This window comes from Ambystoma mexicanum, chromosome 6p, assembly GCF_040938575.1.
Source record: "Ambystoma mexicanum isolate Mex_15411 chromosome 6p, UKY_AmexF1_1, whole genome shotgun sequence".
NCBI lineage: Eukaryota > Metazoa > Chordata > Amphibia > Caudata > Ambystomatidae > Ambystoma > Ambystoma mexicanum.
In genome coordinates, this window is record NC_090935.1 from 576,141,389 (window position 1) to 576,157,660 (window position 16,272).

A 16,272-nucleotide genomic window follows, 5' to 3' on the forward strand; every position below is an offset into this window, starting at 1 on the left:
CGCTCCCGCTGTGAATCGTCAAACTGTGCCGATGCAGGATGATGCACATTGCCCCGGCGTGGCCGAGGCAGATTTTGTACCCGGACCTTCTCAGCCTGTTGACATCACCCCCAGTCAAGCTGTCGGTAGTCGCAGATTTGCTCACCAGGGAAGGAGGCGCGATACTGCATCACGAACCAGGGTCTCTGAACCTGGGAGCTTGGCTCCTGCAGCCTTAGAGTTCGGAGGATACCAGTTGTCGGCGGACTGCACAGAATTCAGATGCGCCATTGGTTTACTTTTATGTATATTTAGCAGTGCAATAGCGTCTACTGCTGAAGTAATTGTTTTATTATAGAGGTCCTCTAATTCCGATGGATCGGGAGAGGCAGGTAAAGGATTGGTAATGGGGAGGGGGTATAAGCTTATCTACTGTTAACTTCTTTTTATTCCTAGTTGGGATAGGTGGAGCAATAGTATTCTCTTTGGTGGGGAGTATGCAATCTTGTAGAGTAAAGGTCAGTAGGTAGTGGTCAGTCCAAAATGGCTGTTCGATGGAGGGTATGCTGGTTACACAGTTGTAGTCTGCTACCCAGTCTCATATTCTTCCTTTCTCATGTGTAGGGAGGAGTGCTGTCTGTGTGAAGCCTAGTTCAGACAGGGAGTTACCTAGAGTCAATGCAGGTTGGTTTGTGGGGTCATTGAAACCTAGGTTGAAGTCGTCAAGTAAAAGGATTTGTGATGATGGCTTTGTATTTATTGATAGTAGGGTGTTAATTTCTTCTTCAAAGGATCCTATAGACCCAGGTGGTCTGTAGATTAAATGTATTGTAATGGTGCGTGAGGAGTTGAGGGGCCATTTCACGGTCAATAACTTGTATGTCATGCAATCGTGTGGTATGATTCTGAGTCCTAGGGTGGCCTTGGCAATAAAGGTGATGCCCCCTCCTTTGGATGATTCTCTGTCTGATCTGAGGACAGTGTATTTGTCTAGTGTAGCAATAAGGAGGGAAGGGCCTGCTGCTGCATGTAGCCAGGTGTTGGTGATGGCGAGGAAGTCCAGATTCTTCTCTACAATTAGATCAGCAATGTCGATTGCATGCGCTACCAGGGACCTAGCATTAATCAGAGTTCCATTGTGAAACAAACTAAGAAAGAGCACTTTAAGTGAACGGTTCATGCCATCCAGGAGGAAGGCCAAGTTGGCCTGGAGTTGTGTTGCACATTGGAAGACTGAAACCAAGTATAAGTTGATATTTTGGAGTCTTGGGGAAGGGAACCTTGAGACTTGATGAACTGTAATGTTGTCTTGAGGAGGGAGCCAGCAAGACCCTTTTCTTCGGAACTGTGTTGCCTTGGACTTGGGGAAGGGAACCCAAGGGTTTGTGGAACTTTCTTGACCTTGGGGAAGGGGAGCTGAAAAGGAAGCTAAGAGCTGGAAGCAGCTCAGAACTTTTATAACTTTCTATTTTATTTTTGACACCCCTACACATTGTTTAGCTTTAGTTGTGAGGGCAAGGATAGGTTTTGGACACAGACTTTTAAGTTGAACTTTCTGACTCAGACTTTCCTTAGTTTCATTCAGATAGGGAAATCCCAACTTAGCATAGGGCAAGTTTGGTGTTCAACCATCCTGACATTTGGTTTAATAATTCATTTTATTTTGAACTTTTAATCTGTTGTCAGTGTCTTGCTTCATGATGCCTTCACAGTGCTTCCTGACCTTCAGCTTCCCATCGCAGCACAAACAATAATATATGAATCCCTTGAGATCGCCCATCGGCATCCTCTGTTATTCTTTCCAGCTCCTTTGCTCTTCAAACACAGGATACATACTTTGGCACCACACTTTGAAGCCCCCACACCTTCACTTCTGTACCAGACACACTTTCTGTAACTCTGGAAATTGTGTCGAGAGACATCCACCATACCACTCTAATTTTCTGTTGTAATAACTCTCCCGATTCCTTAACGGTGGTCAGTATTTCTTGCATCGATATTCTTGTCTGGTTCTTGTGCAGTATCTTTGGGGCGGGTATAGCCTCCATTTTAACTTTCTTGTTACTTAGTGTCATTTTAACTCCTGTCCTCCTGCCCTATATGTAGGGTGTTCACTGTACCAAGAGTTTGCCAGAGACAAGGATTCTGAAAATCCTTCACCTATATTCTTTATGGTAAGCAAGGATACTCAAGCCATCGTTCTGTGCAGTACACATAACTTGATGTAAAGCCTCTGCACAGTATTTTCAGACAGAAAACTACCTTCACCTGTTTGTCAACTAAGTAGTTCACATAGTGAGATCACTACAGCAGAAGAGGGCCGAATTCTACTTCACTTCAGCCACAGTTCTAGCACAGTACTGTCTGCACTTTATCACATTTCAGGAGCCAGTATCCATTGCACTGCCTGCACCTCCATCATCCATTTGAGCCGTTCTCCACCCCGCACCTCCTTCCTACTTTGTCCTGTGTTCTCTGCTGTTAATGGTAGCAGAGACACCTCTGGCAACTCGGATGGGGGAGTCCTGACCTTTGGGACCCCGCCTATTTGTGCTTCCCCGACAGTCTCCGGTAACAAGGTCTCCAGCCTATATGAAAGCACACAATTTGTTTTCCGTTGTTCTCTGTTCTTTGCTTTGCTGTATGCTAACCGCTGGCACCAATCTTATTTCTGCTTCCCTAACACTGTCTCAGCCTCACCCAATCCTAAATGGGCCACACCAGCAGCTGAGCCTTGTGGGGATGGGGTGGGGTGATCACGTCCCCCAGGAACAGTCGAACTCAGGTGCCAGTGGAGTGCTCGGTCCGACCTCCTCAGTCAGTGGGTACCATTCAGTCTGGCTCCCCCAGGGGTATGCATCTCTTCCTCCAGTGACTCATTCAATCCTCTAGATCACTGTAAGGATCATAGCTAGGCCTCCAAATCAGGCCTCTGACGCTGCCGTCTGCACTCCCCTGACCATGTGATGTGATATAGTTTATTTGTATCGCGCTCGTACACAAGTGTTTCAGAGCGTGCCAAGGCAAGGGAAGGGAACAGGGTAGAACACAACTACGATCTTACTAGGCCCTGTGACATTGAGCACGCGCAAGTGCATGGAAAAGGGAAAAGTGCATGGAAGGGGGAGAGTGGACAGTGCGGACCAGGGGAGAACAGATGAATAATAAACAAAATACAAAATAAATCTATAATGGAGGCAATAAACAGTGGTAGTGCAGCCAGCAAGTGGCAAGTGCTGTGATTACGGCAGCAGACTGGGTAAGTGTGATGATTGCAGAAAAAGAAGAACATGGGGTGGGGGGAGGCTGTATGGGTACAGATACATTCTCCAGTCCAACGGGTGGCCAGGAGGCAGTGCAGAAGGGTGGCAGGGTAACAGGTACCTGGGCCCAGGGGACAGAGGGTGGCCAGGTGCACAGTGCCAAGAGAGAGCAGATCAGCAGAGGAGAGGGGGAGCAAAGGCAGAAGCAAAGAGGAAGGTCTTGAGGTGCTCCCGGAACCGGAGATGGTTCTCCGCAAGATTTAGAGTGGCAGGGAGGATGTTCCAAAGGGAGGCCCCAGCCGAAGACCGAGATCTACCCCCAGCACGTTTCTTTGAAAAATGACTGACCCTGAGGGAGTTGGAGGTAGATGAGCGAAGAGCTCGAGAGGAGGGGTATTTGCAGAGGGATAGCTGAAGGTATTTTGGACCTGGGCCCCAGAAAGCCTTGTGGTTAATGCAGAGGGTTTTGAATTTAATCCTTGCATCCACTGGGAGCCAATGAAGAGATTTCAGAGTTGGAGCGATACAATCCCAGGGCTTGAGGCCAAGGACAAGTCTCGCAGTCCTGTTCTGGATTAGTTGCAGAGAGTAGAGGCAGGTAGATTTAGAAAGAGGCTGTTATAATGGTCCAATCTAGAGAGAACCAGAGCTTGGGAGACGGTGAGCTTCTGGGGGAAGGAGAGGAAAGGCAGAATACCTCTGAGGAGGTGCAGTCGGAGGTTTGAGTTTTTAGAGACATCAGAGAAGTGGGCGGAGAAGGAAAGTGTGGAGTCAAAGATGACCCTAAGGTTCTTAGCCTCGCAGGTGGGGGTAGGAGGAGGGCCAAGAGAGGCCGGCCAGAGAGTGAGGGGAAAGGATGGTGAAGGTGTGCCGATGAGGAGGATCTCCGTTTTGCTAGCATTCAGACAAAGATCATTGGCGGCACACCAACCTTGAATGGCAGTAAGGCGATCAGAGATGAGAGAGGGAGAGGTGGTGGCCGAGGGCAGCCTGAAAATTAGTTGAGTGTCGTCAGCGTAGCACTGGAAATTTGAGCAGAAAATGGCAATGCAGTGGGCTAGAGTTGCCAGGTATTGGTTGAAAAGCCAGGGCGAGAGGTTAGACCACTGGGGAACACCACAGGTAGAGAGGAAGATAGATGATAGGAAGGACCCCAGTTGGACCTGGGAGGGTCGATCGTAGAGGAAAGAGGTCAGCCAGGACAGAGCCTGATCAGTGATACTCAGGTTATCACGAAGACAGTTGAGCAGGATGGTATGGTTGACACAGAAGAGAGATTGAGTAGGATGAGGACAGAGGTAATGTTAGTGTTAAATAGCAGCTTCTGTAGACTTCTTAGGTTACTTGTAAGTTCTTTAATAATAGTTAAATGAGCTCTTAAGCATAGATAAAGACCACTGGGTCCCATCACCGAGGCTCAACTGACCTGGTTGGAACTCTGTAGCAGGGCACATAGCTAAATATTCCACAAGCTGTCAGAGTTCCATGCCAGCTCACAGATATGCATCAAGTACATTACAACACATCTCCTCCCTTTCCCATAACAAACCAAACATGCATCAAGTACATTACAACACATCTCCTCCCTTTCCCATAACAAACCAAACATGCATCAAGTACATTACAACACATCTCCTCCCTTTCAGATGACAAACCAAACATGAGATGTCCAACATACTCACGCCACTCCTCACATGACACAGCCAAGAAAGCAACACCCACACAAGGGTAAACTTGCAAGGAGAAACGCACTCCGGAGAGGTATGCCAAGCATCTTTTAGAGACGATGCAACTCGAAACAAAATCTGGGGCGACAAAACCGAACACCATGGTGAGAGACAGACAGACAGACAGACAGACAGACAGACAGACAGACAGACACACACACACACACACACACACACAAAACCCCTCCCCCACCCCCCCGTGGCACATCCCCACGAACACTCTGAGACGCTACGCTACCTCCCTACACTTGTGGCACATCCCCACGAACACTCTGAGGCGCTACCTCACTATACTTTGTGGCACTCACCCACAAACGCTCGGAGTCGCTGCCTCCCTGTACTTTGTGGAACACCCACAAACACTCAACGGCGCTAACTCCCTGTAACCTTGTGGCACTCACCCCCAATCACTTCACATCCATGGGTACTTGGACATGCTTTGACCATGAAAATGGGAATACATGCACTTTAACTTCCTAAGAGTCCATGTTGCTATTTGCAACTTAACCTGAAATGCCTCAAAAGCATTAACTCTAGCTCACTCATCTACCACACATAGGACACTTCCACACTTCTCCCTAGAAAACTACTGAGTTCTGACCAGTCCATATGAAGCAGTCTGCAACGGTCCTTCCTGAAACTCCTCTTGCACCCCTAATCTGCAAAGCTTTAAACAGGTTATAAATAACTCACTCTCATACCGGCTTACTTGATGCAACATAAAAGTATGCTCTTCTCAGCTTTACTTATACCATACTTGCAAATATCTTCTACACTATATCATTCCATCACTCACAAAAACCCTCGGAAAGGATATGTGGCATCTTCTTTTCCAACAACATATCCCAAACAGTTCCACTTGATGTCCGGGACTTACAAACTGCTCTAATATGCCTTGCCTGCATATTTATCTCCATGCCACGCACTTTCTGAATATCATCACGGAACTCTTCATATGCAGCAAAGGATATGTGACTTTTTTTTTTATCTAACTCCAAAATGTACTAAATCCTCCCACTTCACTTTCTCACTAGGATCTGTCCCACGTCGGATAGTCTCTTTGGCAACGACGCTGGTAAGACCTCTGTTCTTTGTATTTACCATTCTTCATGGAAACCGCCTTCTCTTCACTTCTGCCCCAATCAGTGTGTTGCAGAACGTAGGCAATCGTTATACTGCGTAACTTCCTTCTTACACTGAGAGCCTCCTAGCAGCTTCGGAAGCAGCTGCATAGCTTTCGCAAGTTTTACAGAGAACGTTGGGCTCTGCGTTCTCTCTTGTCGCTAACTCCCAAGTCACCCGTGTGACATCATCAGTCACGGCTCAGCTTCGGAGCGCATCACCAACATCTTCCAGATTATTTAGTTATTTTTTCCTGCCACGTACATTCCGGGCAGTACTACCCACTTAACACTCTGATACGGCTTTAGTATACTTTCAAAGAGGCTTTATGCGCAGTCACTAATACGCTGTTCCCTCATCAGCTTGCTGCTTTTTTGCTTTCGCAGTACATCTTATCACAGACCTTTCCACTTTTCTTCACTTCCCCCTGCGCTCCTATTCACCACACTTCAATTCGGTCCAGCACTTGGGCTTCTTCACTACACTAGGGATCACTTCCTACTGCCCTGTGGGTGCCTCTTCCATCTTCTTTCTTGGGCAGCTCTGGGGTTTACTTCACTAAACTTTCCCCTGTGCTTTTCCCCTTCTTAAAACTTCTGCTCTTTGGGGCCTGCTTCACTTTTGGGGCATCATTCCACTTCCCCCGTGACTTTGCTTCTTCTTCTACTTAAAATCTTTGCCCCAAGTCTCTGCGCAGGTGCTTCCCCCTTCTCCTTGCCCCGGGTGATGGGACTTAATTCTTATCTTTGAGGGGCAGTGGTTCCTCTCCTTTTCTGCTTCTGCTCCCCCCTCAGCAGACCTCGTCTTCTCCTTGTTTGCGGGTTCTTAGTTTCATCCCATCCTCGTCGCCAATGTTAAATAGCAACTTCTGTAGACTTCTTAGTTTACTTGTAAGTTCTTTATTATAAGTTACATGAGCTCTTAAGCATAGAGAAAGACCACTGGGTCCCATCACCCAGGCTCAACTGACCTGGTTGGAACTCTGTAGCAGGGCTCATAGCTAAACATTCCACAAGCTGTCCTAGAGTTCCATGCCAGCTCACAGATATGCATCAAGTACATTACAACAGTTAGAGTCAAGGTTGGAGAGCAGATCTTCACGGATGTTCAGGAGAGCAGTTTAAGGGCTTCTGGCCGCTCTAAAGCCGACTGGTGGTCATGGAGACAGCCAACAGAATCAGAATGAAGGTTAAGCTGAGAGATGGCCAGCTTTTCCAGGAATTTTCCCAGAAAGGGAGTAATGGCGATTGGGCGATAGTTAGCTGGACAGGAAGGATCAGCTGTGGGTTTCTTGAGAAGAGGATGCACAAGGGAGTGCTTCAGAGGGGAGGGGAAGGATCCTGAGGCAAAGGAATGGTTGCAAAAATCAGCAAGGACCGGAGCGGGGGTGTCAACGTGGTCCTTGGTTTTAGAGGAACAGGGATGAACCTGTTTTGACGAGGCTTTCATAGATCGGACCTGTCTAGCGACCTCATCAGGGGATAAAAGAGGAAAGTGAAAGCAGGAGGGTGGAAGGATTAAAGGGGGTCATCAAGCACAGACTGAGGGGGAATAGGAGGGGGAGGGGGTGAGAGGGTGGACAGGATGTCCTGGGTTTTTGAGATAAAGTTAGAGGCAAGGGCATTGCAGAGAGCCTGGGTGGCAAGAGGAGGGGTAGAGACTGCAGCAGGGTTGGCAAGCTCCTTGCAGATTTTAAAGAGTTCGGCCGAGTTCTTAGATGCCGCAGAGACACGGGCTTGAATGTGGACTCTCTTCTTGGTGCGGACAGAGAGTCGGTATTGCCTTTGGAGCAGGCGGCAGGCCATTTTGTCAGAGGATAAACAAGAAGCCCTCCATTTCCTCTCAGCCGCGCTACACTTATGTTGAAGTGTAGCTAAATCAGCGTCATACCAGCAATTGCACTTGGCTTTGGTCTTCAAGCAGATCCTCATGACGGGCAAAAGCATCAAGAGTATCAGAAATAGAAGAGTAGAGAAGGGACAGGGTTGTGTCTGGGTATGAGTCAGCCAGAGGTTGTGGAGGGGGGCGGGGGGAGAGAAGGTGGCAGCGAAGGCCTCAAATTACACATGCTTCATAGGTCGGATGTCCGAGAAGGTAGTTGGCAGTGTTGGGGTGAACTTGGCTTGGGGGAGAAGAGAGTGAGAGATGAGAGGAGCGAAGGCAGTGGTCACTACAGGAGAGAGGAGTGGTCAGAGGGATATAGAGGGGGAGGCCAGAGGAGACCAGGACATCAAGTGTGTGTCCTGCAGACCTTCCGGGGAGGGGTACAAATCAGAGGTACGCCCTGCGGAGTTGTGGAGGTAACCTGAAGAGGGGCAGAGGAGGAGGAAAGAGTGGGCAAGGAATTGAGAGGATGGGGAGAGGATGGGACTGCCGGAGATGAAAGGAAGTTGATGAGGCGAGGGAAACGCCTATCGAAGAGGAGGAGATTGGCCTGAGGACCTTTGATCATGACAATGCCATTTAGGTAGACATTTAGGATGACTCTGGAGGAGTCGAAAGAAGCCATGAGGACTTCCCAGCGAGTGCCACCATTAATGGGAGAGGAGGAGACAGGACAGAGATCATATGGGGGCGGGGATCCATAGATCTGGCAAAGGAACAACAAAGAGGATGCCGGTGAGGGACTGTCTGGAAGAGGCACTGGTATAGGTATCAGTGATAGGGAGACCAGGGTTGGAGGCCAAGATATCCTTTTAAACTTCTTCTTTCCAGAATTAGTGAGAAGGGAAGGATAGTTGATAGAGAAGCATTTCGAATAGATGAGAGAAACAGAAAGCGCCATGAGTGGGAAGAGAGAAGGCAGTGGGAGGAGTAAGCAAGTACAGCGGTATAGAACAATCACTGGGCTAGCAGGTTACAATCAATGGCCAAAGTTAAATGCAAAATACACCCAAGTTTGACTATCAAGTTAAATGAGGACCCAGTAGTTAAGGAATTTAAAATGGGAGTGAGATGGTAAAGGTGAGTATAGAAACAGCTTCAAATGAGTACATTACAGGGAGAGCTGAGAGTACCCACTGAGAAAGGAAGTACAGAAGAGGAAGGGAACTAACCCATGCAGAATATGGTAGGAGATATTGAACAGAAAGAGTGTATCCCTGTTGCAAATTCGATTAAAGTGTATAAGAAAACACATTGCCACTATAGCTCCATATTTTAAGAGTCTATGGTGCATGGGTCTGATACAGAACACCCACTTCTTAATGTAGCAAGAAGAAATTGCTTTTAATTCTTTAAGTATGGACATCTCACTAATACACATAATACAAATTTAACCAAACAACCAATGTGGCGCTAAATAACACAAATAATTATGTTTAGAACATTCAAAATCATCAAACATCATGAATACTGGTGGTACAAACATGTGCAGTACTTGAAGTTTTGTGACAGAGTAAAAATAAATATAAACATTGCCCATTGCTGTTCTTGCTATACATTCTTATTTATGCTGTCAATGAAATGGCCCAGAAGCCGACTACTTTTGCGGTGACTGGACCAAGTGTCCCAGTGTCAAAAAATTATTATCCTACAGGGTCATTAAGGTGCAAGAAATCTCAGCCAAGAAATTGCTCCCAAAGCGCAAGTGCTTAACTAATGGGGACTATGGAATAAAGGCACCCGTTCTAGACTATTGCTCCCTTAACATATTCACCGAAACGTGAAGATTTAAGAGAGTCATGGTGGTCCAATAGTCCAGGGGTAGCAGCCTCAGGGAGGGTTGGGCTGTGGCAGAAGCAGAAGTCTCATTTAGCAGCCTGTAAGCAGACAGGGAAGCTGACAGGGGCTTTAGAAGTGGGCCTTTGTTGATGTGCCGGCTCCCGCCTCCCAGTGGCCCCGATTGGTTAATAAGGGGACTCGCAGCCAATAGGAGTGGGCCAGGCTGCAGCCCCAAAAAGAAGCCACACATGGAAAAAGGCAAGCAGCCATCTTTAAACAAAAGCACACAAACACGATTTCTGCTCAGCAGAGGCACTTTGCAGCACGTTTCCTTTGAAATCAGGGGTGCAGGTGGAAGAAACACTGCAGTGTGTTGTGAGGACAGCAGGAAGGATCCAAGAATTTTTCGGGCTGTGACGCACCCTAAACAAAAAATAAACAAAGTGCAGAAAATGCCTGAAAACTCTCCCGTAATTCTGAAGATGAAGGCAGAGGTGGAAATTCGCCAAGTAAAAGTCTTGCAGGCTTACCTTTGCTGAAGAGAGGGTGGGTTGCTCACTGCTCGGCAGATGGAAGATGAGAAATGTGCCCTCCAACTTGAAGAGGTTGGTCCAATCTCTCAGTCACCTCTGCCTACTTTTCGGTGCACCCCAGGTGCTGGAGTTGTCCTAGTCATCAAAGGTTCGACCGCTTTAGTATCAGCACCTCAGGATCATTTTAAATGGAGAATCAAGTGGGTCTTAGTACAGAGTCTCAGCCAAGCCTGCCTACATTTATTTATATACATAGTTTGGCTGTTGGTCTCAGCACCAGTATTCTGATGACCCTTAATGGCTGTGCTAATTACAAGGTGTTTGGAGTGACAAAGTTTGAGAATTAACCAAACACCCTCTCACTCAAGCTAAGCTGAATGCTTTGTCTCAAGTGAAGATGGTAAAAATTGCTAGCATGGTTCTGAAAAATATAAAGCAATCCAGGATACCAGGGTCCCAAACCAGAGCAGAGGATATGATGGAATGCTTGAAGGAATGCATAATCCTGAAATGTTCCATTTGTTCTTAAACCAGACAACCAATGCTTCAGAATCTACCAATGAATTACATCCAAGGAATATTCGGCTGGCAAAGGAAGATTTGGTGAGAAGCGTTAATCCTTGGATGACAAGTGTAGAAACTCCAAACAATGCCAAAAGAAATGGAGAAATCTCTTTATGGTCTGAACTGAATAGTATATGGCAAATGGACTGCAGCAAAGTGGGGGCAGTTTAACTACAGATCACATATCGGTACAATGTGTACAAAAATGTAATTACTCAGAAATAGGAAAGTATCTGAACTAAATAGCAGGCCTTTTGATCAATTATTGCAAAAGCACAGGTTACTGTGGAAAGAATACTGAAACAAAAAACAGGAGTGTGTAAACCTTTTCGCCATAACTTCTCACGATAGAACGGTGCACTAACAAAGAGCAGGTTACAGAAGATCACGACTTGCATATTCAAACCGGTTAGTTGCAAAATCGGTAATAGGACCTATGTGAGCAACAAGAAGTCCTAGGATAATCAACATTTATCGCTTAAAAAAAAATTACAAGGGAAGGCATGCCCAAACCTGAGCTCCTGGAGGACTTTAAAGAGTTTGACCATTAGTGGGAACTGTGATTTTCAGTGCATTTGAGAGGCAATCAAGGTATGTGTTTTCTTATTATAAAATGTAGTTCACTGTTTCAAGGACTATTTCAAGCTTTAGTTCTGCGAGCATAATAGTTTTAAACTGTGGCTGAGGCATTCAACTTCTCACTCTTTGTAAATAATATCACATCGGAGAGAAGCAGCCCGATATGTAGCTTCTCTAAACTATAAACTATGCAAAAGTCTTTAACTTTGTCAACAGTGCTAGTCTTGGGTTCAAAATCGAAGTCTTTTCTCAAATAGTCAAAATATTTTCCACTAACAGATCACCCCAACTCAAAATACGACTGAAATGGAAACTGTCAAGAAAAATACCAACAAAGGCATATTAGAGTGCACACGTTATCTTTTGTGACTGATTTCTGTGTAGCGCTCAGACGAGCTGCTGATTACTTGAACAAATTCGTACTGTTTCCTTCCAAAACCAGGCATCTTAACCTGTCGGTAATGTCTCACTTCTCCATGTGAGTCACAGATCCACCTTTTCTTTTTTTTGTCTTCAAAATACTTTGATGCACAGCAGTGTGGATTCTATGAAACTATGACTCCGAAAGCGGTTGGAGAGCTCTTGGTGAGGCTTTTTTTGGCCTCAGTGAAGACAAACCCGAGCTATCTTACTGAGGGACTCACAAAAATACTCCAGTGGCTTAACTTGAGACGTTTTTTTTTCCTCAATATTTATTTATTGATTTTTACGTTCTAAAAACAGAAACCAAGTTAACGGGTATTCCCCTTAATAACTTCACACCACCACCCCTCCCCCGCTACTCCTCAGATTTCCAAATAGCCCTGTCATTCTCCACCTCTCCAAGGTTGTTTCCGTATAAATGCCAGGCGTCCTGGAGACTTGTCTGTTAAATTCTATCTTGTCTTCAGTTCAGTCTACTGTGTACACACTCCTATCTTCATGGGGGTAAATCGTCTGGTGACGTCTGCAGGCCATTAAGGAGAGTGCCACATTCCAGCTCCAAGGCAGTCGATGCCTCACTCTTCCCCCCCCTATTAATGTATTCCTGCCTTTTCCGCCACCACCCACTTTAATAAACCTTGGGACTATTGACACAACAGAGGACCCTTGGAGCATTTCCAGGAGATGGTAATGCTGTGCCTCGATAACAACAATAGGAAGGCGGCTATTTTGTTCTTGTGTCTTCTCTTCTTACCTCCCGGAAGCACTCTCAATAGACATACCTTAGGAGTATAGTCCAGTTGTCTACCTAGTAGTCTGTTGACCCTGCTTATCACTGCCTGCCAAAAGCATTCCATTACCGGGCATTCCCAGACCGTACGCCAGAACCTAGTGCACGCCCCCTTGTGTCTTGGGCATGCGTGTGTGATTGTTTCATTTAACATGTGTAGCTTCTGGGGTGTTATGTAGACTCAGTGGACAATATTGAATTAGTAAGGTGTTAAGGAACACACACTTGAAAGTCATTTTGAACATATCGTAGTCAATGTTCTCTTCTCTAGTGCCTCTCCCATGTCCTGTTCCCACCTTTTGTTTTACTTTCAGTTGGGGCAGTGTCTCACTGTTCTGTAATGCGGTATATAGCCTTGTAGCTTGGAACTTCTTTTGAACACTGATCAGGCTCGTCAGATAATGGGGGGGGAGCAAAGAAGCACCACCATTCGAGGAACAACGCATAACCGCTCGTCCTAGAAAGACAGTGTAGGCATTATTTAGAGTCTGATCCTGAGAAACATCAGAAATCTGGTTAGACACTTTAATTTCCCACCCATCCTCAACTCCTAAGGAATTTGATTATTTTAGACTCTCGATGCTCAGGACTTTTGAAGAGTCGCCTGCAAATATTAAAAACAAAGTCCATCCAGGCTGCTCCTTGGAAGGACTATTCTGGGAAATGTCTACACCACTCCCAGAGGACTCAGTTTAGGTGACAATGAGAACCCGAGAGAACTAGAGCCCTCCTTTTATACTTCCTAAGGCGCTGCTCTCTTCAGAGCTGGCTTCAGTTATACTCTAACACAGTCATCAGAGCCCTTTTGCTCCACTAACAGTTTCTCTTTAGCCTCAGCATTTGGGCATTACCACAAACAAAGCCAGAATAGTCAGAGAATATCTCATTGGACCAGTTACAGGGGAACTCAATTTAAGATATTTCAGGATATTTTTTAGAAGGAAGAAGAGTATGATAACCTCCCCCGGAGGATTAGAACCCTTAGAGGGTATACCTTGCGATCCATGCGCAGAAGTCTTTCTCAATGACCAGACAGCGGAATCGCTCCTTAAATTGAAAAAATACCTACAGGAAGCCAGTGGTTTGGGCACGTCCCCTGATTTGGCCATTGAAAGGCACCCAGTTTATCAGCCATATGCTCAAAATTCAGTTCTTAAATTCGTGGTAGACTGGGCAATTGACACATTGGAACTGGTACCAACTTCTAAGTTTCTAAAACACCTAAAGCGTACATTTTGCACTTTTGTGGGGCATTAACTGACACATTTCAGAAAGAGTGACGCAGGCCTGCTTCAATTCCTACGGTTGACCGGGATCTTCCTCAGAAGCATAGAGCAGGTGCAGGAGACCCTTGGTTTCTGACTTCTCACCCTTTCCCTGGTGGTTTCGTAATACAAGCAGCAACTGCGGCATCAAGGCCAACAACCTGTAAGTCTGTGCATTCCGATACGGAATCAAAAAAGCTAATGAGTTTGATAAATATTTGCTTTGCGAATCCTGGCCCGAAGGCCTCTTAGTGCGTCCAGCATTTTGACGTGTCAGTCCCATGCTTTTGATAAGTGGCTGGTGTAGCTGAGCATCATCTCTGATGATTTGCAGAATTCCATTAGGCAGTTTGTGCAAGACAGCAAGAACACTGCTTATAAGCATTTTGGAGATGGGCCTGGATTTTGTAGACTGCCAGAGTTAAGCTGTGGACACTGCAGCAGTTATGATAACACTCCAGGGGGCATGCAGCCAACTTACAGGGCGTCCAGGCAAAATTATCAACTGCCATTTAAAAGGTCAGACTCTTAGGAACAAAATCAAAATAAGGTTTGCACAAATTTAAGGACTTGTGACATGCAGCAAAGTCCTTAGGGCTTTGCTTTTCCTGTACTCCTTTCTCGTTTCGGGAGGGAGCTTAAATTGTATCCAAGCTCAGCACCAAAACATCCTGAAATGTGTCCTTCTATTGTCCCGTTTCTCCTGCGAGGGACAAGGTTCAACTCCACATAGGGGTATGACAGAAAATGACTTTGTAGTAGAAAACAGACAAGTGGAATTTGTAGAATATAGAGCAAGAATACTGCTTGTCCTTGTAAAAAGTCCCTTTTTGTTTTACTTTTCCGTCTCCGCAACCCTGCTGCTCCAGCAAATATATCGGCTTCTGCTGAAAGGAAGCTGTGGCGCTTTTTCCAGCATGGGAATGCTGAACAGGCTGGTGTTCCCTGTACTTCCTTATTCCAAAGAAGGATGGAGGCCAACGCCTCTTCAACAAGCTCCCCCTAGATGTCCTGTAAGGATGACCACTGCCTGGTTCTGGGGACCACCAATGTGGTGAATCGGGGAAGGGTGTCAAGCCTGAGCAAGTATAAATTGGACCTGGGGATAGTGTGGGGAGGATCCTCCGGTCACGCTACTTTGTTTCCCGTCACATAGTGTGGGGGCCCGCACAGGGCCACATTACAGAACAGTCCTGGGGGGCTGGATTCTTCTACTCCAGTAGTCTGACAAGGCAAACCATCCGTAAAATCCCTGACCAACCCAAACTGCTTGAGACCTTGCAGGGCAATAAGTAACCCACTACCTAGCTGAGAGCCTGAAGCTACCTGTGCTGGCCCACCGCTACAGCATGGAAAAGAACACCTTTCCCTGCACTGGCCTGTGTTTTGCTATTTTCAGATTCCACACTGTATCAAAGAAGCTATTTCTCAGTTTGCAGGACCCCACAGTGAACTTTGAAGAATTGCAGATAGAATGTTACAAGGCTGCGACCTAATGAATGCTGAGAACTCGTCACTGGAAGCAAAGCTACAGAAGCATTGTTCCCTCAGCAAGATATTCTCTCGCTGTGGATATTCACTCGCAATTCCACCACTTGCACAATCTGAAAAACGTGTTTGTGGAGTTTACCAAGCCTAATTCACCCGCTGTAAGCACAGAAGACCTTGGGCCTCATTACACGGACGGCGGTAAGGATTTACTGGTACCGGTAAACCCTTACCGCCTTACTACGAGGTCCCTTTGCGGGTAGGTACTTTAACACCTGCTGTTTAGCAGGCGTTCAAAACCAACCCGCAAAGGGACCAGGGTGCTAATTACCGTACCGCAATTTGCGGCACCATAATTAGCGCCTTCCCCATTCCCATTATGCCCTATGGGGCAAAAATGGGAATGGGGAAGGGCAATGGGGGAAGAGGGAATTACCGCCCCGCCAACCTTGGAATAGGGCGGTAATTCCCCTTTCCACCAAGGCGGTGCCGGTATTTTACCGGCATGGACCAAGGTGCTAATGGCACCTTGGTCCTCCGCCTACTGTGTAATGAGGCCCCTTGTCTCTGCTCAGGAAGGTTAACTTTCAAAAGGTGTGTTAGACGGTTATAGCTTGGGTCCGGCCCACTAGACACAATTCCTCTATAGGTGCACTTGAGAACAACTATCAATACCACCCCCCTGCCCACTTAAAAAACACAGGTGCAGACCCTCACTGAAAGTCCAACCTATGGCAGGGAGAAAGAACAATCTAAAAACACACAGACCCATTTGTCAGTTTGGGTAGCTGGAGGCTCTTATTTGTACCTGTCTAGAAATTGGAGTGCAGCGGAAGAAGTAGAGAATGGAGAAGCAAGAAAGAGTGGTTTGGCTGC

The 16,272-nt window shown here is 46.5% G+C and overlaps 1 protein-coding gene across 1 annotated transcript in view; it reads left to right on the forward strand.

Annotated features, from left to right (window-relative positions):
* CENPH (centromere protein H) overlaps window positions 1-16,272 on the forward strand; it is a 600,657-nt gene that overhangs the window by 280,448 nt on the left and 303,937 nt on the right. The window lies entirely within an intron of this gene.